General features: G+C 40.9%; 2 long non-coding RNA genes across 2 annotated transcripts in view; one reads left to right on the forward strand and one right to left on the reverse strand.

Moving 5' to 3' along the window:
• LOC106038177 (uncharacterized) overlaps positions 1-21,868 on the forward strand; it is a 32,422-nt gene extending 10,554 nt beyond the window's left edge. Inside the window, exon 4 of the long non-coding RNA XR_001208443.3 lies at positions 18,790-21,868. This is a non-coding gene — a long non-coding RNA (uncharacterized lncRNA). The remainder of the gene's footprint in view (positions 1-18,789) is intronic.
• LOC125182103 (uncharacterized) overlaps positions 1-22,071 on the reverse strand; it is a 45,359-nt gene extending 23,288 nt beyond the window's left edge. The window contains exon 1 of the long non-coding RNA XR_007161102.2: positions 21,859-22,071. This is a non-coding gene — a long non-coding RNA (uncharacterized lncRNA). The remainder of the gene's footprint in view (positions 1-21,858) is intronic.
• Between the last annotated feature and the right edge of the window lie 2,925 nt (positions 22,072-24,996).

Below are 24,996 nucleotides of genomic sequence, written 5' to 3' on the forward strand. Positions count from 1 at the left end.
ACCCAGTGTCTGGAAGCTGCAGCTAGGTTTATACAGATGGGAACTGAGGTGCAAAATCATGGGCTTGAGGCAGGAATCACTGGCAGAAATTCTCTGCCTGGTGTTACGCCGTGGATCAGACTAGGTCATCACAACCAGCGCTCTTGGCTTTGAAATCTGTGCGCCTATGATTAACGTGATTCCCACATTATATGCACACATCAGCATTACATTTAGCCACTGAAGAAGAGAGAGAATGCATCCAATTAGCTCTGGGCTTTCTGCCCAAAAAGGGAAAATGAAGTGGGATTTTGTTTAAGGACAACCCCAACAACTCTGCAAAACACCATGGGATCATTAGCACTTAGGCAGAGGGGACGGGATTTCGAGGGCCAGCACAAAAGACCCTGCAGAATGAACTCTGTTCAGTGAGCTGTATTGAAGGAGAGACTGTGCCTACCTTGCTCCTGGCTTTGTTACAGTCCTAGAAAGTACAGAACATGCTTAGATAACCAAATCAGTGGTATGCAGGGCTGTACTGCTTTAGAAACAGCAGGTACAAGAAACCTTTATTTCCATAGGGTCTTGCATAAATTGAAAGGAGAATATCCTCTTCTCTGAGGCTGGTCATGTTAAAAGGGTTGGTGTGGATGATAGTGATGGGAGGCAATTGTTCCTATAGAGCAGGCCTCATTTAAATGTTTAGTTTTTCCTGGGAATCTAAGTTCTCATAAGAACTTTGAAAGAGTCAGTTTCAAGTGTTCTTGATTCACAATACAGGGGAAAAAAAAGCAAGTTTCAAAGCTACAAAATATGTTTTTCAAATGCAAAAGAACTTGTCTTTGAAAAGGTAAGCAAAATACCTTTTTTATCTGCACTCTCAAAATCTTTTTGATGCACTTAATGGGTATCAATGAAATGTTTTGGTGATTCAAATAGAAAATGTTTTAATTTCAGTGGATGAGAAGTGTTTGGTCCTTTGACAATTTATTTGGATCAGGAAATATTTTGAAATTGTTCATGGAATAAGAAAAGCCAGTGCCGATACAGTCGGAAGTTCTGCTCCCATGGGGTGCCAAGACACCTATAATCGTCACCCATGTGTGTAGGTGAGCCCTTTTAATACAGCTGCTTTGTTTTGATTTTCCATTCTTTCTGGCAGAGTGGCCAGTTATCCTAACCAGACACTTGTATTTGCTGAACGTTTCCTGTCATCTGACTCCAAAGCCCTCAGTTTGAGTAGGGCTATAAGGCAAGGGTAATTGTGTTCGCTCTTCTAGGAATTCAGGTGGTTGCTGCCTTCTCATTCTCTTCTCTCTAGCATCCAAACTGAGTAACAAGGCAGGCTGTTTCTGACTGTCATTTAAAAAGACCATAGTTACCCTTCTTGAGTTGTGTAACTTGGTCTGGGATTTTTTCCTTGTTTTCCAGCCACTTTGAGGAGGAAGTATCATGTGAACTTGTGCTTTTGATCTCACCTGGGGTTGTAGGTCTGCACTATGCAAATCTGAAACAACTGTTTTAAAGAGCCCTTTCGTTTTCATCTTGTTGCTATTGGCAGGAAAAAAAGTGTGCAAAAGTAAGAGAAGAATTTGTTCCTGGCTGATTTGAAAACTGAATGGTTCACTGTTGCTTTTTTTTTTTTCTTTTCTAAAAGTCCTTTACGTGGGACTGGTTTTTGAGGGCTTGTGATCACATATATAATTTGTTTTTCATCTAGCCACATCAGTTTACTCCATTTACAAAAGAGGCTTTCAGCACCTGACCCTATATTCAGGGCAAGTTCTGCAACCTTTAATTGTTTAATTAGCTGGTGCTAGTTTAAAAATATTTAACAGTGCCCTTTTAGCTAAATAGGTTATTTCAGGAAGCATCCCCACCAAATATTTTCATTCCTGTTTTACTTCCTTTTTCTTTGCTACTTTACTGAGAAAAGGAAGCAACAGCCATGATCTTTGGATCTTTGAGGGTGATCTTCAAATAATTGCAAGTAGCTCTCATTTTCACAACTGGTGAAATAAAATCCTCTACCTGAAGCCCCCTTTTTGCTGAGGATGTTTGTGCCTGATGTTCTTTTTGCTGGTGTGTTGAGGGGACTTAAAATAAATAAATAAATTAGGCCTTGTATCTTTCCATTACTTTTTAGTTTATTTAGTGGTGACTGGGCAATCCTTTCATCTGAAGCCTTGTGTGCTCTTTCTTTTTTCCATAAAACTTTGGAATCAGATAAAACCCTAATGCAGGCATGGAAGTACTTTGCATAAAGTAACAAGTAGCATGCAACATGAAGGCTGCTTGTCCTAGTTTCCTCTGTCAAAAAGAAGGATATTGAGTAAAAGTGAAAGGCAGCACTTATAAAGGTGATTAAAAGGTATTCTTTTAAATGCTACTTAACTGGGGACAGTGGCACTGACAGAATTTGAGGGTTTTCTTTGTGGGCAAATTTTGGCTCAATGAGGAGAAAAAATAGGCTTCTGGGAAGCTTTTTCTTCTTCTAGTGACAACTAGCTACTCCTGCTGCAGGAAGATGACAAGACATTTGCTTTCTTCATCAGGCTGTCAGCTGACCTCTCCATGTTTATTTCTGGTAGAATGTCTGATGTTTTTAAGATCAGGACACTGGCAGCCAAAAAAATAAAGAATCAGCTGTTTGCCTCTACCCCTACCCATTCTGAGAGGGATAAAGAGGAGCGAACATAAAGTACCCCAACATCACTTTGTAGACTGCAGACTTTTCAAAGTCAGCATTGCACTTGGCTGAAATGATGAGATGCTGACATTAAATGCTGGTCAGGCAGAGCCAGTGTTAATATTTTCAATGCTTTAGAAAAAAAAAATGAAAGTATGTAAACTAATTCTACTTCTGTTATGATGAAGTTCCTTCATAACATCTGAGCAAAATCAAAGCTGTGTTTGAGAACCTAGGCAAAGTATAATTTTTCTGCTCCTTATTTGGAACAGGGTGGGGTGGGGAGAAATGATGTTAAAAATGTTTAGTGACAGTCAACTTCCTTTCCTCGTCCCTGTTTCAAAAATTCCAAATTAGAGCATAAAGAAATCAGGTTGATTCCCATGGTCAACAGCAGACAATGCCAATGAATACACGTACTGTCAGCTAGTGAAATGCATAATCCCTATGTGCCAGAACAGAGACAATGGAGACAAAAGCCACAACCTTTCAACTCCAAATATATCACTGGGCTAAACTCTGCTGACACGGCTAAGAAAAAGACTGATCTAAAGAAATTACTATGCAAGAAAAAAAGCCCTCCTTGTCTAGCACCAACCCCTTGTGCCTAGCAGCATTTGGCACTGGCTAGGTACTCAGTCTACAGGGCACAAAACTGTGTGCTATTACTAAGTTACAGGGAAGACACAACTCCTGCAGCAGCTGAGCACTTCCAAACATTAACACATTAATTCTGGTAGCCCCACTTCAAAGTACTAATGTGTTAGTCTTGTCCATTTCACAGGTGAAGATACGGGGCCATTGCTAGCACATTATTTTCCCTTCAGCGTTAACTTGGTCTGCACTGAGTTCTACCTGTGCCCATATAGTAGGCCGGCATATTTTAACTCCAGCAGGCTCATCTGCTACCTGCCTGCTCTGCAGCTTGATCTAGCTCCTCCACTCCACATTGTTAACACAGGACCCCCTGTGCAGCTCATGCGTTAGTTCATGGTATGGTCCTCGTCTATTCTAGCTTCTCACCATAGCAAGTTAGTGGCTGTCATACACAGGGAACGTTGCACTTCGTCTGAAGAAGGCCCCTCTTATGAAAATCTGGAAATGAAGGCTGCTGAGTGGGAAGTGAGCACCAGACTGTCTGAGAACCAGACTATCCAACAAACATTGATTGCTTTATCAGTCTGTTGAGATAAAGGGGGCTAAGCCAGTATCATTCCACCACCACAGCTTATCTTCTAGAATCCCTCTGTATCTTACGATGACTAATGTTGTGAATGACAGCTTCTTTCCAAATACTCCAAGAAAAAAATGTTGGCCCAAGTTGGTGAGAAGTAACATCCAAGAGATACAGCAATGTTAGGCAGTTCAGTGCTTTGCATTACACAGTATTTCTTACAGTTCTCTTTTTACTGCTTGGATGACATTGTATGGCAATGTCTTCCTGGAGGGTGGATAAGAATATCAAGTCTGGGAAGATGGAGTAGTAATTCTTGCTGTCCCTTGTAGAAGAGAAAGAAAGGGGAGGAGATTGCAAGCTAGAACACATGGGATATATAGAGATGCTTAGGCTTCTTGTCAAAGGAAGCCAGCTGTGAACAATTCTGTATCATGACCCAAGCTTTTTTCTGGTACCAGCTTAGCTGTAATTTGGCCAGGTCAATCACTGAAGCAAGGTGGGCTTAAAGAAAGGGATTTACCTTATGTGGTTTCCCAGTGCTGGGAAAAACCTGGTGCTGCTGATGAGGAGGAAATGGTATAATAAACAGATATATGTTAAAAAGAGATTGAGACCAAGAGAGTGCTGTTTACCTGTGGGAACAAGTGAGGCGTTAAGAAGATGTTTCTATTGGAAGAAACATACTGGTAGTTTTCACTGTTCCTGTGCCTAGTGAAACAGGACCTCTGTAAGTAAATAAATTATACTAAAAATGTGTTTATGTTTCTAACTCCTCCTTCAACAGGAATTTAACTATGTACAAAGATTCATCAAACCTGGCTCTGCAGAGAGATAAAAGCAGTAAAGAGGTGAAGAAATAATTTTATTTTAGCAATTTTCAAGCTTTTACCTTTCATACTCACTGTAGTCTGTTCAATTTCTTTGTTACAGTGGGAGAGGTGGGTGTCATTCCCCCTGCCTTGGATATCACTGTCCAATCTGTTCTTTGTATTTAACTGCTCGCTTAGTTCAACAGCCACTTGCATATCCACAAACTTCTCTTTTTAAAATATTTCTTTGGCTCTAGGCGTTTTTGCTGCTTATCTCAAGAATCCATCTACTTGGCTCTCCTACAAATTTGCATCAGCTTAGGCAAGTTGCACTTGGCTAGGCTGCAGTGCCCTTACCCATGCTAAGCAGTGCCTTGCTACGCAAACAGCCTGCTGTCATGAGCAGTGCTGCTCAGCAGAGAAGATATTAGCTGGCTCAAGAAAAAGCCCTTTACTTGATCAAAAAATCTGTGTGATAAGAATCTTCCCCATGGATGATGAAAGTCTGTTTCTTCCTTCCTTTGGTGAGCACGTTGAGCCCTACAGATCAAAACCTGTCTATACAGGCTAAACATAGCTGAGTATTTGTAGGCGTTTCTGTGGTACCTAAAGTCAACAGTGTTGGGAAAGAACCTGTCAGGAGGCAGGGAAGTTACCTCTAAGAAGGTGATATTTTTTAATAACCAGAGAGAATGCCAAAAGCAAAAGCTTGCCAGGGAACAATTTGTGAAAACATTTGGTCTAATGATTTGCTAGTTCTTAAACATACTTGGTGAAATTGGTCTTCTTTGTATTAGAAATATCTTCACTGTACATAGGTGAATATTTATAGAAAAGCCAATCCCCGAGCCTTCAGCTCATCACTGCTTTTCTTTCTTTAAAGCTTGGTATTTATATCATCTAACCGTAGGGTAGTTTTGTTTGTGAATCTGGCTGACCAAAGTCCCGAGGGCCTGCCACAAGAAAGAAAGCTTCTCCACTGGTTAAAAACAACTTTTCCACTGGATGTGCTGGGAAATGTCTTACTGAATGAAGTAGCTTTTCTGAAGAGGGGACAGCTTTGTGGTATAATTCTGCTGACTACACTGAACTTCTACCTCAGAAAGATTCTGACCCTCCACCTTTTGCCTTTGCTATCATAAAAGCATCTGCTTTTTACTGGATGGTTGAATCTGCATGAGTTTCTCGCAAGAACGGTAAGTCTTACTCTGTGAGACAAGACTTCAAGAGGATTCTTTACATGGCAGCAAATTGCAGAGAATATATCACTAAAGCATCTTTGATACAAGCAAAAAAAAAACCCAAAAAACTAGTCATTATACACTCTACTGTTTGAAAAGCCCGAGAAGGTAAATTTAAAGAGTAGAGACTATAGCTTCCATTTCAGAACATCAGCAGTGTGAGGTCCTCAAAGTCATACCAAGACAAGCTCTACCACTTCAGCAGCCAAAATTAGCTTCATCTAAGGCCATTGCAAGGGTCATATATGTTTTATAAACAGAAGTTACCTAAAATTGGAATTTGCCATCTTATCCGTCCAGCTGCTGAGGTTTAGCTATAAAGGAACACTGGTACAAACAATTCCATGTCTGAACTAACAAAACAAAACTAAAACTGATGAGGTTTTGCAACACCAAACCTGCCTATCATAGCAGAGGTAAGAATAAACTGAACCACTTTATTTGAGTCACAAATTGTGGTGCTTTGGATGAACAGAGACCGAGGCCAGGCTACCCACAGAAAGTTCAATGCAGCCACCCAGGTCAGAGTCCAGGCACAACAGTGAGGATGATTGTTTGTAGTTTCTGAAAAGAGAACTGAAGTATCTCTCATGACCAGAAAGCTGGCCTTCTGTTGAGAGGAACCCTAAGTGTTGACGTCACGATACCAAGCTGTAGGCACTACATCTGCAGAACAAGTTTTCTCCTTTGCCAGTCACAGCAGGGCACTGTAACTAACTGTTTTTGGAAGCAATAACCTCATCCATAATTAGTGGCTGAGTGGCTACACATACAAAATACTCTTTTAACATTCTTTCTTTGCATTAATTCTGCTGCTGCACAGACAAGAATAAGTGACCTTCAGGTTTCATTTGGATTTATTTATCTCCTGACCACTTGAAACTTGTGGCCATTTATCTCACGGCCTGGGAATGAACCTTGGCATCTCACCTGGCCACTTGATGACATAACTGCCCAAAGTTGCCCTATATTTTTCATCTTCATGTCCTAGATGAGTTTCCTTGGCCTCCATTAATCTTCCATTAAAGATGATGTTTCTCTCCAAGGTTTCGATAACTGTTCCCAGCCTACCGTGCTTCAGGTCTCAGTCTGCTAAACTTCTTCAGCTATGTGGAGCATTCACTTTTTTTCTTTTTTTTTCTTTTTTTTCCCCAATAAACTTGAAGTTATTTTAAAGCTGGAATATGAAAACGTCTTTGCAAAGGAGGTATAGATAAGAAAACCAGGGTCAGTTGGGTCACCCAAACTGTATTTTAGCTGAGGGTCTCTTAGCTAACCAATCCGTTTACCATACTTGAGGATGTGAACAAACAGATTATTAAAAACATGTGTTCTTGTAGAAATGAAACTGTCGCAAGATATTCTTAGAACAAGTGGTAAGAGAGGACAACACTTATTTTCACTTTTGGTCAGGTAACTCGCCAGTAGATGTGCATAAGATTAGTGGGCTCTGATCAGATCTTGCTAGTAGCTTTTTTGGAAAGGTTGGGACAAACAATGTAGTATCTATATAACAGTATTTAATTAAATAAAATGTTCAGTCTGTCACCACATGAAATGTATTTATGGTGTTTTTGCAGAGCAGAGGTTTTTGACTGTCCTCTGTCCAAGGCATCTTGAAATGCTTTATGTCACCTGCCTCTCTCTAGCAGTAATGCTCTGACATTTTCTAATTAAATCTGTGCAACTGTTTACACTGGAATTAAACTTCAGGAAAAGAGATGTAGAAGGTTGCAGAGGGCTGTGTCTTAATTATCCTCTTTTCTCATCTCATGGCTCATGCTGGTTTGCACTCTGCTTAAATAAAGCAATATGGTTCTTCTGAGAGCCCAGGACTGCAAATATCATGCTAGTCTGTAGCTTTGCTGATGTTTTGTGCAGTACCAGATGTTTTTTATTGAGGAAACTCTACTATGTAGTTGAATAATTTAAGTCTCTACAGGCCTTATTGTTCTGTTTTGGACAGGGTGAATAAGAGAGTACTAAATCCTTTGAAGAGTTAGGAAATGACAGTAACTGGTATAGTATGTACTCCACAACTGATGAAGAACCAGATGATCTTTTTCTCTCTCTCTTTTTTTTCTGTTTCTGAAAGCACAGAATGGCCTGCAATGGGTGTACTGAGGAGAGAGAAGAAAAAAAAAACAACCACCAAACAAAAAAAATCAGGAGCTTTCTTCTGTTTTTCTTGTAGTTTCAAAACGATTAGAAAATAATACTCTCTTCAAGAGCTTTGCCAGCTGCTTAGACCCAAGCCACTCAATGGCCACCTAAGTTGCTCACCTTATTTACATTATCTCAACATGCATCAGTTTCCTACTCTGTAAAAGTTCTTAATCTCTGAAAGAGACTTTCCTTTTTCTTTGTAAATTGCTTTGAGATCTAAGGGTAAAAAATGAAAGTCGCCATGTGAGTACTTGACAAACTGGTTGCTGGGCTATGGTGATGCTTCAGCTGTGAAAGTAAAGCTGATGGCTGGCAAATGAGATGTACATTTTCTTTGTCATGCATGCACATTCCTCTGTGCTCTATGCAGAGGACCCTCAATTTTGGCTCTGTTAGTTGAGGCTGAGGCTTTGATGAATTTGACACTGAAAAATGCTCTTTTACTTAAGATAGTGGAGAGTTTGGTCAGTGCACCATGTAAAATTTGTTGCTGTGTATGGGTAGGTCTTGAAGGTTGCAAATGGTGTCACGCATATTCCATGACATCTTTTGACAGCAGCCACGTGTTGGGTCGAATGAACTTTGGGCTGCACCTCCGTGCTTTGGGAGTCTTTCTGTGAGTCGGGCCAGTGGGAGCAAATCAGCCTGGGAGGTGGCAGAGGTACGAAATGTCTCCTCCTCCTTTGCCAAGTCAACTTTTTGGAAGCACAGGACAGCTGTCTTGAATATCTCAAAGCAACAACTTGTATGAGATCAGAGTGCAGCTCTGGGCTTCATCACCCAGATTTCTAGTGTGATTGTGCCAAAGCAGAAGGTTTGGCTGGCTTGCGAGGAACATCCTTGTGGAATGGGGGCACTCCTTTGAAATGAATATGGCTGGATGGGGAAAAGTGGGGAGGGCTGAATGCAGAATTTATCCGATTGTACATTTCACATGATGAAATTTCCCTTACTAAAGCAAACCAGGCCAAAAGAGAGAGGAAAAAAAAAAAAAAGAACAGAGGGAACTGAGTTTTTTTTGTGGTTGAGCTGTGCTTCACGTGCTGTTCTGCATTATGAAATGAATCCAACTGTATCCAGCAGATTTTAATTAACTTTTATTAGGAGGAAAAAATTAGCTCTCTGATACAGAAGACTATTTCAAAAATGAAGTATCTTGGCTATTTTTAATCCCAAATGCACAAAAGATCTAGACTACAATACATTCCAGTGGTTTGAAATATTTCAATTGGAAAAAATAAGTGAAGCTAGTTTTGTCATATGGGAAGACATCGCCACATCCTTAGGTTTCATTGCCTCTACTTGCACTGAAATAAATTGAAATAATTTTGGTTTGAAATCATGAAGAAATTAGAGCTCCAAGGATGAAAACTTTACTGTGAATGTCAGTGTTGAGGGAAATATTTAGAGCTAAATTGCTAAGTTCTCTAAAAATTCTTTAACTGAATGAGCCAAATCTATGAAGGACAATGCTGATTTTGGGCCTAATATCAGCAACGCATCTGTCTATGTCAGAGATTATAGAAATACATCGGGGATATGGACTTGGAGGTCCTCATGAGCTTGTCCCCAGTGTCCTTTTTAAAGTGGCTGATTTACTTGCATGCCATGGTTAAGGTCTGACCTACTCTCTCTCACGTTTAATTTCTTCAGAGAAACTCTCTCTGGTATTTCAGAGAATTCTCTCAGAATTTCAGAGAATTCTCTCTGGTATTTCAGAGAAATTCTCTCTGTTTTTTTTAACATGAAGTAAGGGAATGTACATTTGTCCTCTTTTTTTATTATTATTTTTTTTAGCTAAGTTAGTAGGCTATTGCTGTTTTTCAGTTTCAGCTAGTAACTCTTGAACCCGCTGGAAATCTTGAAGATAACTATATTCCTACAAGTTTTGTGACAATCAGACACTAAGAAGAGAGGAAAGATCCAAAGTAATGCCTTTATCAAGGAGACGTGGAAAGCAAGCAATCTCTGTCCACTTCGTTTCATCAGCAATGCTTTTTCTTTTGCAGGGGTGAGCACAGAAGGCATTTATTTCATAGTGGGAACAGTGGACAGCTAGATTTACTGCAGTGAGGGACAGAAGAAGCAGGGGAAAAGAGTCTTATTGGAGTCTTCTTACCAAGTAATTATTATTATTCACAATATTTGGGCTAAGTGAATCAAAGCATTTTGGAAAAATACTAACATCTTCCTCTGCCCCCCGAAAAAGGTAGAGAGTAACATTCACTTAGTCCTTGTCTTAGAAGTTATGTACTTCTGTCTCTCAACTGATGGACTGAATTTTGTTTAAACTCAGCTTTTTTCTAGATATATGGAAAGAATAAGGAATAAATCAGACACAGCTAGGATCTTTAAAAGTGTAAATTGGATCCAGCTTATTTGAGGTTTCAAGGAGACATGGCAAATATAAGTTGCCATCCAGGATCTAGAGAGGAAAAGTATGTAATCCAGTGCAAGTATGTCTGCTTTCAAATTCAATTATTTCTGAAACTGAAGTATATTATATGATAGTAAATCTGTCTTTTTGAAGTCTGCTACTACTGTGTATTGTTTATTAAGAAATAACAAATTCTGAGACACATATTAACTTTTTCTTAATGGAGCCTAGAGGAAGACTGTGGGAAAAATTGCTTAAGAAGCGAAGCATTTGGCCCAATATTCATAATTTGTCACCGTATTATCATTTTTAAAGATTTTTGTCCAGGGTAAATAATAAATTTAAGAAGTGCAGAACTGAATCCAAAAGCATTCCTATTTTATGGAACAACTATATTGCCAAGAAGCATATTTTAAATCCCTCTTCATTAGCAACATTATTGACTCTGAAACAGACAATTCAGCCTGTTCTCCCCACCAAAACAGAAAATAATTGTTTGGGGGCAGTGTTCAAACACTCGTTGCATAAGTAAATCACTCCTACTACATATTCTCACTCAATTCTCCATGATCTAATATAGATGTAAACATCTAATATTTTTAAAGCAAAATGGTGCACCAGAATTTAGGGGGAAGTTTTAGGCCATAACCCCAGAAAAAGGTCTGTAACTAGAGGCCTGTAGCTGAGGTATTAAAGAGCCTTCATCTCCTTTTCAGTCCCCAAGGTGAACACTTTAATTTCCAACACTCATCCTTCTTGGGGAGTGTGTCAGTGTTCGGTACTGGACAGGGGAGCACACTGCAGGGGAGTACAGCAAAGCTGAGTGGCTGCAGGCTGTGGAAGGCCAGTTGTGCTGGGGGTATGCTCCCAGAGCAAGACATGGCCTCTGTTGCGACGAGCATGCAATCTGAGAGAAGGTCCCCCACGGCCTCTGGCATGGCTGGCTGACAGAGAGAGCTGGACATGGTTTGTCTGCAGATCATAACTTCCTTGGTGTGGTTGCTTGTGTGTCAGCAAAGGCTTGGGACAAGCTCAGCTGGGAAAAAGGGAAACTGGAGACTCCTGGCTTGCAGCTCAGGCTTCAGACCCCGCAGCCATCCTGTGTGTTTCTCCACGTACCTCCACTGGGGTTCTTTCTGGGGTCATCTTTAAGATCTGTGTATTCACCCAAGGACCAGTTCTCTATATAACATGCTTATGTTGCCCTGCTGTGCCAGAAGTCTTTTCTCTAGATCTGCATTGTTTGCTCATTTCATCATCGTTCTTTCCCATCTCATGCTGGTAAAGGGCTTAGCTGTTTCCAGCTGGTACTCTACTGAATTTGCAATTCATTATGTATCAAGTAACTTTTAAAACAACTCTCATAGTTTGATCTTGCCAGTTACCCACAATCTCCAGCTTTGTGCTCCTGCTTAATTGTCTTTGTAAAACAAAGTTGAACCAAGGATGAGGAGATTTCTTAAAAGAAAACCTGTCTGTCTTTGTAGGGGAACAGGAAGGAAATATCCCAGAAGTACTTAACAGGGAACCATGTCTCAGATTCAATATGTTGCTTTGTTTCCAGGACCTTCAGTTCATAGAAACTTATATGATCTGTTGTTCATGTAGAGGTAAAACTCTAGGGTTTCTGGTGACTTTACAGAGGTGTCCCACTGGTCATGCAACAAATACAGACTGCACAGGTCTGAGCAATTAATGAATAGAATGATAATTCTATTTTGGGGCAGCTAGACGGGTTGTGATCCTGTGGTTTACTCTGGTCTACAGCGGTCCACTAGTTTTCAGTGTCTTTCTTTTCATCTGCTGAAGTTAAGTCTATGCAGATGGGCAAAGAGAAGCCCAGGAAGGTGTGTGGCCACATTGGGGCAGCTCTGGGCCTCAGGATAAGGATGGCACATTGCATGGCAAAAAAATATTATGTTCACAGAGAAGTCTGTTATCTGGCACTGACGTTATTGGGACCTTTCGGTGAGCAATTACTGTGAGGATGCCATTACATGCTGAGCCTCAAGACAAGAACATGTTGATCTCATGCTTCTCTGCTAGGGCTGCAGTGATACCCATTTCTGACACAACTGTATGATCGTTTCTCTGTACATCCCTATATCTGCCTTGTTGAGAAGACAAACTGGAATTTTTCTCCAGCAGCACAAAGGTGGAGAGTTACAGTATTTTGGCAGGGAAGGGAAAATGATGGGCACCAGTGGTGCAGGACTGGAGGTTTCTTTGCCTTTCCTGATTACCCTGTGACTGTACAGTGCATGAACATTGATCTAATGGGCAGCCAAGGGTGTATGCAGGAGCTTGGGCTGGGAAAAGCAGATACAGAGGGGATCCATCAGCCTCCCCAGGTCATTTTGCATAGGAGAGTAAAGAAAATAGGCCAATTCTCTGGCGAGGACTATTGCTTTAGGCAAGTGAAAAAGTTGCTCTGGTGAACAGCCTGCTCTAAAGGTCTGCAGAGCAAAGCAGCATCACAGTGCACATTTGGGCAAGTAGTATGTCCTGGGAGAGATGCAAAAGCTTTTGAATGGCAAAAGATGTGAGGTTCAGACCCTACTAGATGCAAGCTGTTCCCATGCAGGAAGGTCCCTGGTGACAATGTCAATTTTTGATCTGTTTTTCTGAACCAGAAAAATCAATGTTTGCTCATTCTGGCTCAGCTTCAGCAAAATCGTCAAAATAAAAGTTTCTGTGTGGTCTGAGATTAAAAATATCAGTTCAAACTGGTTTTTTGTTTGGATTCAGTTCAACACTCTCTCCAACACAGAATTAAGCTCTGGAGGGACTGCCCATTCTCAAAGAGTACCAGTGTGCCTGGATGGTAAAAGGAAGGGTTTTAATTGCTCAGTTAATTTTCATCTCAGTTTTGCCCGGGTTTTGCTACATTATCATCGTGTAATTCCATGTGTTGCTGCTCCCTCATCGCTCAGCACCCTCACTGGGATGAGCAGGTGGGCCACATCTTGATTCCTAGCAGGTAAAACCCTCTCTTTACAAGATTACCACTGTGCTTGTACCTCCACAACAGCAAAGAGGCCAGTGGCTGATGAGGCCATGGAAATGGGCTTCTTGCCCTTAGAGCGGAGTCTGGAGATTAAGGTTGCAACACACCAGCATGTGCTGTTTTGGCAGTAGCCACTGCTGTAGCTAATCTTTGAATACGTGGGAGATATTAGGCTCCAGGATCATTAATCATACATTCATTTATTTTAATGAAAAGAAAGAAAAAAGACTCCAGTTTCACTGGAAAAGGGTAAAGAAAAGCTTGACCTGGTGCCAGACTTAGACTGATTAAAAGGAGACTCACTTTCCCCATCTTTATAGATGTGAATGCTGCCAGCTCATGGGCCCCAGCCTGTAAGTCTGGAGTGCAGGCTGGAGCAAAAGCGCTGGCTTTTTCTGAGCTTTTCTCTGTGCAATAACTGTAATGTTTAGACCAAGGTCAGGCTGGAATGAGCTTTTTCCCCTGGAGGGACAACATCACTGTATGATGCCAGAACCAGCTGGCACGGGGTGATGTTCCTTTACTGGATTATCCCTTCCCATCCTGTCTGCCTCCTCTTCCTGTGACCCCACACCCTGTGCTCAGAAGCATCCTCCAGCCCGCCTGCCGTGCTCATGCGATCTAACTGGCAGCTCACCCGTTGTCGCTCTGGTAAAGGTTTTGGTGGGCTATTTGCTCTCCCTCACCCCCCTCCCTAAGCCATTCTTTCTTACTTTATGTAGACGCAGACTCAGATGTACAACAATCTGCTTTATCAGCCTGGGCCTTCTCATACAGCAGAGGTTTACACCCTGCTGCCGTGGTTACAGCCTGACTTCACTGGCTAGGAATTAGACTACTGTATGGTCTCCTAAGCTGAGTAGGCATTTGAAGGGCAACTGCTTTGCAGTGAGCAATTTAATTAGTTAGGTTTTTTTTTTTTGTGCAGAAGGAAGCAAAATGGCCAAGTCATCCATTTTATCTTATTTTTGGCCAACTCTCTCCTGAAGTCCCTTAAAGCCATTTCACATGTGTAACAAATGAGAGAGTTTGGGCCACAATATTCAGGGCTTTAACTATAGATAGGGTTACACAGGCTCCCTGGTAATGATGCAGTGTGCTATATGACAGTTCCTTTCACCTGCATTTGGGCAGTAGATCACTGTTTTATTTTATAACAAGGATCCCCATTTGAACTGCAGTTGAATTGGTTCCACTGCTGAGAGGGAACTGTTCCAAAAGAGACTTTATTTTCCTTCATAAAATGTGTCCTGTAGTGGTTCTTCCTTTTCTTTTTTGCTGGTGAAGTTTGTAAAATGTTTACTGAGAAGTGTGACAAGATATAAGTTTTGCAGGACCTGGGTTTATTTTCCATTCAGTCATACCTTTACCACAGGAGAAAATAATAAGCTTTAACTGGTGCAACTGAGCACAGAGTTTGACTTAGCTGTTTTTCAGCAATTACTGTAATGTCTTAAACTTTAGCTTATTTGAATTCTTGCAAAATAACCTGTGAAATCATAGGCAGTTCACTTGGCAATTTAATTCTCATATCCACTTGTTATATTTCATTTGGTCTTCTGTAACCTATTTGTTTACTTCAAAACAAAAGAATTGCCACATGATATTAGATATTATGGTATTTTGTATCCGCATATAGCCACTATTAATTGCTTCAGGAAAGCTGTAAAGGTCTGAGTAGCAAATACTTACTAAATAACCAGATGTTGATTAAAATTACTTCCTTCCATCTCTTTCAATTTGTGAAAAATTAATTCCTGGTCTCAGCAACTCCCTCAGTGCGTGCCCAGATTTTTCTTTTCTCCTCTATGAGATGTGAGCTGGAATTTACCTCTTCAGAATAATACTTACCTTTTCGGTTTGATGTTAATCTGCACCAGTTTTCCCTTCACTTTGACATTCCTCAAAATCATTGCACATATATGGCAGCAAAAGGATTAGGTCAACAGTGTACAAAGCTGATGCTACAGATTTACACAGCCTCTGAAATACTGAACCAATATTCAGTAAGGTTCCAATCTTTTTGGATCGTTTTCTGATTTTTCTTAAGCATCTTCATTCTGACATCAAAAGCCTCAGTATAGAAACTTTCTTCTGCCCCTGGTCACATTCATTACTTAACTCTGGAACCTCCTCTGTGTCTCTTTTGGAGGTGAGTAGAGTATTACAGGTGTATGCTGTTGATTCATGTAACACTTCCATAATAGTCAATGCTTTATTCCTCATTCCTCATAAACACTCTATTTTGAGTCTTAGAAGATAAACAGGTAATGCAACACTATCTTTTAGTCAGTAATTTGTTGTAAAAACTGTCATGCATAAAAGATCATTTTTTCATTTGTATTTCATTCATCCTGTGTTTTGGTTCTGTTATCCAGGACTCAATGGCTTTCTTCTCATTTATTTGTTCCACTCAGAGCTTCTGTTTTCCAACAGTACTGCTATCTTTATTATCTGAAGAGATTAACTCTAGATTAGACTTATCACCACTGCTCACTTTGCCAAAGACTGAGGTGATCAAGGTTCTCTGCAGCTAAATCCCTTAACTACTTTGCATTCAATACACACGGGGTCCATCCAGATGATTTCAGAAACACAAAAATAGGTTCCTAGAGCATTTTGTCAAAGAAGAGGAGTAATGAGAGGGATGAGTACTAATATACGGAGCCTCTCACCTGTAAGTCAGTAGATCAAATCCATGATAAACAAAACTTGGTTAGTCTTTATCCTCTTTGGTTGTTTTGTGCTCCCTCTAGTTCCAGCAGGCAGCTGTGTAATAGCAAGCACTAAAAGCTCCCACTGCAGCATGTTCTGCAGCAAGGCGGACTGCATGTGACATATGGACAGCTGAACCCTAAAGCTAGTTTTAAAAGTAGCTATGAGATAGATTTACGTGGCTCCCGTGTAACTTTCCTAACAGGGAAGAAGCATATGGAAAGCTGTCAAACCAGTGCTAAACAAATTTTAAAGGAATGCACTTACTGATCACTTAGCTATTCAGGTGTGAATTCTTGGCCTCATGTAAGCACTAGAAAAACTCCCCCTGAATTCTTTTGGCTTTAGCCACAGGCCTCTGGAAGATTCATTTGAATAAACATGGGATCTGTTACAGAAGGCCCAAGGCCAAGGTGATGTGGGCCCCCCCTTACACAGTAATTTTCAGGTTTTTCAGCTGAGGTTTTGACTTACGGTATATCTCTAATATTTTCAGGTTGCTTGGGAGGGGAAAGTCAGGAAGGAGTAGATGGGGTTTCACCTTGTCTGAATTATAATCTGGACTTGATTGCTGTTCCACAGCTTTGATCAACACCACTGATTTACCATCATTAACAAGTAACGCTGCAGTGGAGCCTGTAACATTGCCCTGACCTCAGCCACAACCTCTCCCTGGGTATGAGCTCGAGTTTGGTGCCTGCTCTGACTGTTTGCAGACTGAAGCAGCAGTCTGAACAGCGCTCAGGCCGGAAGGGAGAGCCAAGGTGCATTACATCATATGTTAGTAATTCAACCTAGAGGCAGTTCTACCAGCACTTGCTGAATTTCTCTTTCTTTCCTCTCTTCTCCTGGGAAGAAAGCTGATTTCTATTATAACAGGTGCTAATCATATATTGTGGCTTTCCTGGACTGCCCAAATGGCCTGTTGGCAAGAAATAGCTCTCTATTAAGTGAGACAGGGAATAAAGTATCTTTAAACAGGTAAAAATGAATCACAGTATTGTAGTCAGAAGGATGATGTTTGATCAAGTTTTTCTACAACACCCTGCACACAAATGCTCCATAGATCACTGTTACATACAGTATTTAAGTGGGAATATCTGCATTCATGTAGACCTTTGTAGACAGAGTCTCTTAAGATTCTGTACAGCCGGTGAATTACTATATAACTAAATAGATATTATGATGAGAAAAAATTATGACCATTACTTGTCTTCCATTCTGTGCAGCCTAAGATTCCACAAAAATCTCTTCTTGAAAGCCTTAACTTTCATCTGGCACTTAGCTTCAAGAAAGACATCCTGATTCAAAATCTTCAAGTAAAGGAGAGGCAATTATACATCCAGTCACTTGATTCACATGGTTGACATACCTCAATATTCATTTTTTGCATATTAGATTTATCTGAATTTGCCCCAGCATTGATTTCCAGTCATGAGATTTCGTGAAGCTTCTGAGCTAAGATTATGCATGTGCTGTTTGGGGCAGAAGCACAGTGTAACATGCAAACCATAAATCTCAAATCTTACTGAGATCTGCTTACTAATTCTTCTTGAAGCAGTCCTCAACTGCTACAAACGTTGCAGGGAATTCTGTCTGAAGATAAGGAATGGGCCTCAGAGTTCATGGGAGTGTGGTGCCACTAAGTTGGGAAGACTGAATAAGCTTAGTATTTGTTTTGCCACAGCAGTGCCATTAGGGAAGGTTTCCCAGAGAGTTAGAGGCAGCACATATTACTGGAGAAAGTAGACACTTGCTCAAACATCTGGCTGGTATCCAGTCACTTGTTTTGTGCGATGTAAGGTCTGGTCTTTTTCCCTTTTTTAATCAGTGGGCATTATGAGTTAATCCTGCTTTAGTCCTTGAGCTATGGTCTATTGTAGAATTAGTACATCATGCCCTAGGAGACTAACTCTACCTTTGACTCAGCATATCTTATTTCCATTTGTGCAGAAACGTCTTGGATCCAAACTGTGTAAGTCATACTCAGTGGAGACTTGCTTTTATTAAAGCTGGTGGCTTACCCAGGTTGGGGTGAGGTAGCTTACCTCTCAATTCACGTTTCTGCAATGGCTCAAAAATATTTTTAACATGAGGTCTTAATCAATTTTGTGAAAATAAAAGCTTTTCTTCTGCTTTTTTACAGTCTTCCACTTGGTCATGTCGATACATCCATGCTGCTAAATACACCTTTCCCAGAACAAGTGGTGTAGTGTGGCTTACAGCCATATGCAAGGCTAACCTGCTCAAGAAAAGGCTGGCAATGTTCACACTGAATACTTTTTCACCTCCCCAAGAACTTATATGGCAGCCTGTTAGCCCTAGATATAATCAATATTTTAAAATATTTTTCCTTTCCATTCAAATACCTGCAACCATAAGGGCTGTATTGCAGCTCACTGGGATGATGTTTTGATTAGACGAATTCAGCAGTATAAATTACATGCTGTGCATGTAGCATGAGGATTTGTCAGAATGCTTGAGAGCACAAAGTGTGCTGAAATGGTGCTGTAAAGGTGTACTCAGGTTTGGTATGGTTTGTAGCTGCAGTTTATATCTATACCAGCTGTCTGGAGCAGACCGCAGAATGAACTGTCCTGTCAATTGTGCCTGTGTTTTCCTTTTGCAGAAACCCATTTGGCTCTGTCCTGAAAGAATGTGAAGAGTAACCTGACCTACATGCAGACAGGTATTCCCAGACTAACTAAAAAGGAAGTTACTTGACCATTGTAGGCACAGTTCTGGGAAACCTATGTGTCAGGTCCCGCTTAGCCAGAGGCTTTGTGTGTGACCTGAAAGATGCCACTTGCCCTCTTCACACCTCATTTTCCCATCTATAAAATTTCTGACTCTTGTCTTGTCAATATAATGTTAGTACTGCTAACAGGAACTCTCCCTTTCCTTGTCTGTTTAGAGAATTCAGCATAATGCGACAGCTTAGTTGCAGTTTGCAGGCTCTGCTCTAATAGAACTGATAACTGTAATAAGAAGACATTTCAAATTTTACTTCTGTTTATGATCACCATTTGAAAACACTAAGTATTTGTTCTTTGATTGTTTGGGTGGGTGGTTTTACTTTTTTGTTTTGTTTTTAATGTTGTCCTTTTAGGACTATTTTAGGCTGGTACAGAGGACTATGTCTTAATTCTTTTCTTCCCCAAATGAGCACATACACATACCTTATGGAAAAAAAAAAAAAAAAAGAATATTTTCCACACCCAGCTCTTCATATAAGCGTCTTGTGCATTCCATGCATGCCAGGTGAAGGAGTAAGACCCACGGAAGCTCTCACTTGAGGCAGAGGCTTGCTTTGGTTAGGAGCCCACATAAAATGACTCAAATCTTTTTTGAGAGCTTTTGAAATCTACAGAAATTTGGCAGCTGATCCAGAATTGCTGGGAGATGGCAGTACACCTGAACTGCTGATACAGAAGCAAGTCACTGATGTGTACACCTAATTAGTGTAGAGCAAAAGAGGACCGTGGGACTGAGTAAGATTTGCAGGCTCCCTAAATCTAATCTATTGCTGTCATTATCCACTTGTTTTCCTAACACTGCTCGTGGACTCCTCAAATCCATCTTAAAACAGCTGCTTACTACTTTTTGCTATCACTACAGTTCATTGACTTCACAGCAACAATTTGAAGAACTTGGAATCAGACTCCTCCTCCGCACTGAGGGTACTGAAACTCACCTGGACACTGTCTAAACATGTGCCTCAAATGAAACCTGTGCATTAATCAGTGAGTCCAGTTCTTCAAGATATGTATGCACCTGACACGTTGTTGAATTTGCATCCTTTGCTTAGACATGCAGGCTCCCTTATAACTGCTTCTGTAGGAGTTTTCAGAACGTGATTAGCACTCCTAGGGGTGGAAACAGGTAGAGGAGATCATGAGATGACAGCAGAGGGATGGAAGTCCTCTGCAGCATAAGAGATGGTTTTGCGTGCTGAGCAGTGGGCTGAATTGCCCATTCTGTGTGATTATGTAATGAAAGACCCCATTGTACAACGTGATACACACAGGGGAAAGGGGCTAGAGCTGCTCTGGGAACCTTCAGCCTGAACTTCCTGACCTTTGCGCAATTAAAATTTCAGACAGCCTTGCATGTATGCGTGCTTTTGGCACTGCATTCTCGAGAGGGTGGCTGTTTTCATTTTGGCCAAGAGACTTCAAAACATTGTTGGATAAATAAATGTAAATCAGCTGCAGATACCATTGTGTGTGACTCTCACTCCCTAAAACTGCTGCGAATACTAAACTGAGAGTCTGAGAGCTGTTTATGTTAATAAGGTAATTTGAAAGGTGCTAGGGTGAGGTAAGGGAAAACAAAGAGAAGGATCAGCAAAGTGCTTATGAACCCTAGTCTGTTTTTCCTTTCACTGGCAGTGCAGCCAAGTGCTGCACAAAACATATGATTGTTGCCCTCTTTAACTCCAGTTTTCCTCTGCAAATTCCAAGCAGGCCTAACACTCCTGAGTGTTAAGCACAGCCCTGTGCACAGGCTGCCCAGCAGCTGCTTTTTCAGTTACAGCTCTCAGTCTCCTGTAACTTGTTAATTACATACTGCCTATCTGAATATGCCAGATGACTGTGTGAACTTTCTGTGACTTAATATTTACAGCACATTAGCTCTTGCAAGCCCCATCTGAGTTTGGACTGGATAATGCAGTATAATTTGTGCCGTATAATGTACAAGACTGCCTTAGGGATAGTATGTTGGAGAGATATCTGAGCTAGCTGTAAGTAAACTTGGTCCTATATATGAAGGAGTCTCATCTTCTCCGCAAGGTCAATTATCAGTTAGCCTCAGTAGATTTCCACGCTAAGAAAGCTCAACTGTTTCTGAACTAATTTTGGTGTCTGGACAGTGAAAACATACTCTGCTGGAGACAAGGCCTGAACCTGGGCTTCTCTACTGCCCTTCATACACGTGCTTGTAAGAAATGCACACCTCGTCTTTATTAACTTCAAGGCACTTTCTTAAAGTTCTTGACAATATACGAGTGCAAAAATATGAGAGTGGGAGAAACTATAATTTTCTGCCTCAGCAGCGCTAAAGACTTTAGTGTAAATGGCGATTAAGCTCTTTGATTCTGGATAATACAGCACGATCAGTGACACTAAGTCCTTGGAATTTGTGGGGATTTTCTTTTCTTTCCCCCAAAAGGAGAACAACCACCCTAACAGGTCACTGGCTTCTCAAAGGGGAATATTTCCAGATGGAAAATGGACTAAGCTCTGCTCGGAGGGAGGCCTTTCTGGTATGGAAAGAATGAATAAGCTATGGTACATGTCTTCCAGTATTTGGTAACTTTAGTAAATTCCAAGCAAGCTGAGAGTTTTATTCATTGCAGCACAGGGCAATGTACTCATTCACTGGGTTCACCTTCACATGCTTTTCTCCCCAGTCTCTAGATGAGGATAAGAAGATTTAAAAAAATATTCTGGTTATGAGTCATCCAAGTGTCATAATCAAGACCTGGTAATACCACATAATATCAGTCTCATGCAAGCTATAACTCCCTCTGGGATGCTGAGCCATGCAGCATTTCAGCTGTACACTTTCCTGTTTAAATACATTTTTGTGGCCCAGCTCAGGTCTAGACTACTGTAATTCAAAATCCAGAAAATCTACTTAATATTACTATTTTTGAAAGAATAAAAAAATAAAAGGAGAGAAGAAAGAACCAAACCTTATTTGGATGGTCATTGGCATGAAATATGGCTGTTGCTTGGCTCAGGAAGATTTACTTTTGGAGACTGTGCTCTTGTGGGCTGCATTACTCCTAACCTGCCTGTTGTGCTCTTTATGGAGCAAAGCAGGTCTTCCGCAAGTACCTAGAGCACCAACAGCTCACTGAACCACATGAGTACAGTAAGGCAGGGAACTGGGTTGTCACCAGGACTGGCATCCTGCTTCCAGCCCCGATTTCAGTTCTCTGTATGGCATCTTAGTTTTCTTACAGAAGAAGTAACCAGTATCTCCCTGGATTCAAGAAGCTTAACTGGTATTTTGGGATCCTGTGGGAGGCACAGATAATCTTCAGACAGTATCAGAAAGGTAAAGTGGTGAATAAAACCCAGTTTTCTAAAGAAAGGTTGCTTCCGATCAGATTTTCCTTAGGAAATCTGCGTGATGAGGTAAGCCCAGTGTCAGCAAGAGTGTGTCACATCAGGGGTTCAGTTCAGGTTTATCTGGAACTGAAACCATTCCTCTTTGGTTTCAGTAGAGGCCACTAATGGTTTGTTAACCAAGCTGGTAAGTTGGAACTGACTCACAACAGTTAACGCTAGAAAAGATGAAGTAGAAACGGAGCTTCAGGGAGAGAAAACATTTGCTCCCCTTGGTAATTAACTAATGTAAATATGGAGAGGGTCCAGTTCCGGTATAAGTTCCCAAAGGCTCCAAAACAACACCCCAATTCTGGTTCAAATGGGAAATGACAATTCTAAGTGTGGTCGAGTTCATTTCTCTGAATGCATTGCACAGCAAGCATGCTCTTCTCTCAGGTGTCTTGATCGCCAGCTGTAAGACGTGATGGATGCTACAAACATGAAGAGCACTACTGACTCATTTACTCAGTGTTCCTGACAAGGTGGCTCTCTATTCAATTCCCTACATTGGCAATTCCATAGTCCAGTTTAATCGTATTTGAACCAGTCAATAATGTTTCTGCTACTTAGGAAATTACTGTTCCATTCAACAGCTTTTCCTGTCTTACTGTTTCTTGTAGCATCACCATAGATAGTTCTTCCTCCATGAAGGCCAGACTAATTAAAATCTGTGGTAGTTTTTTCTCCCTCTGTGTGGCTCTGTACAGAGGACCAGATTTGCCTCCCCTCCACATTGAAAAGTTACTCACATGAGTAGTTCAACAGAAAGGAATACACTTGTATGACTAATCTGCTCAGCAGCATAAAAGTTCACTGTCTGGACTAGAACTAAATGACTTTAAAGAGTGCTACACAGGTTGCAGAGGGGGTGGATTAAAACTCAGGAGTCCCCTGTGGCAAATGCCATACTTTGATAACTAGACTGTTCTTCCTGTCTAGCTAAACTGAGTCTGCCATTTCTTTTTATCAGATTTTTTTTTCCTTTACAAAGGAAATGCAAAGGTCTTTAGTGTTTTGATAAACCACATATAAATTTGGACCTTTGTAAGGGTCTGCTCAGTTGTGCAATTCTGTCTTGGAATAAATGCTTGGAAATGTTGAAGGTCTTGTTTCTCCTGGACGTTTGCTTACCAGATTTGTTGAGCTAGCAAACATGTTGCTGTATGTTGGCACATACATTACCTCAGCTTAAACTAATTTATGGCATCTCTGACACAGTTCCCATTCCAAACAACGGTCTTAATCAGTCCGACTCAGAAACATATACAATGCTGAGGAGCTGTAACTACTAGTAGCTTTTCTCTTTAGTAGGACTTTGGCGCTGGTCCATTTTTCAGCCCTTGGTGAACAAACATGGAAAGCATCTTACTGAAGCAGATATGGCATTGACAGATGGATGAGTGTTTTTTCTTCTGTCAGGAAGAACAAAAACATGGTGAGACAACAGGAGGACAGGGGAAGTCATAGAAGAAAACCCAGTCTGTTTCCTTAAACAGAGATGTCTGGAGTGAGCCTGTATCAGAGCATCATAACATTTACTTATTGTTTCTCGAGTTGCTAAGGAAGGTAGAGATTACTGAGGTAGTGGAGTATCTCTGTGATCACTTCAGAAGATAGGGACGCTGGGGCTGGCTCTTGCTGTGCCTCTAAAAAAAACTGCAATGAAAGAACACCCAGAGAGAGAGGAATAAGAACTGGATTTGTGCCACTATGATTCCTCTATCAAACTTAATTAACTCAAAGTTTATGTGCCCCTCATTTAAAGATACCCAAGAGGCTGCCCCAGACTGTAGAGATTACGTATCTCTTTATGGACCACTCTGGAGTTCAGGAGGACTAGCATCTGCACTGTATATCATGTCTCTCCTAGCTATCTGCAGTTTGCTTTGGCTTGCCCTGCCTCTCTTATTTATGCTAAGTACAACGTAGGAGAGCAGTTGGTTATGCACCATACTGTGCCTGCACAGGCTGTGGCCACTTCTCAGTAGGGTCCTGAATTTGGCTTGATATTCCTTCCAGCATGGATTTAACTGAGGAGAAGGAAAGAGAAGCAGAAATGAAAGGTTAAGAATTTAGAGATGTTCTAGGTACCGTCAAGGATAATCCTCAGTCCATCAGTTTCTGCAGCTTGTCTCATATCTCAGGAAAAGAATTAGGGAAATTAGCTAAAGGAATTCACTTTAAAGAATAGTCAATGTTTGGAAGTGTTTTCCTTAAAATTTGCCCCAAATATATTTTTTACATTTAACTCAGAATTTCTCACAGCTTCTTCCTTTATTTTCCAGCTAAGTGAAATGTTGTTTTAAAAGATAACTGAGTGTCCTTTAAAGGAAATAAGGGAAGAAAAAAGAGAGGAAACTAAAAAAGTGGTCAAGAAACCCAAACGAAACTTTGCAAGACTTTGCTTTTTCACTAAATAACCTGAAACCATGAAAAACAAAATCTCTATAAAGTTTGGTTCAACTTTTTCTTCATCTCATGATGCATCAAAAATGCAGTAAGGCGAGCAGCTGCCGAGGTGATGAGTTGTATGCCCCAGAGATGGAGACTGAGCAAGGGTGTGAGTCCAGCCCAGCTGTCACCTCCACCCCAAGAAATGGGCTCCTGGTGAAGCCCATGGATGGGTGTGAAGCAGTCTTTTTTCACTGAGCCAGTGTAACTCACCCTTGCTGTTAGCAACTTTACCCAACTCTTCCCTGCGAGGGACACCCTGAAAT

The sequence above is a fragment of the Anser cygnoides genome, chromosome 1 (assembly GCF_040182565.1).
Source record: "Anser cygnoides isolate HZ-2024a breed goose chromosome 1, Taihu_goose_T2T_genome, whole genome shotgun sequence".
Lineage (NCBI taxonomy): Eukaryota > Metazoa > Chordata > Aves > Anseriformes > Anatidae > Anser > Anser cygnoides.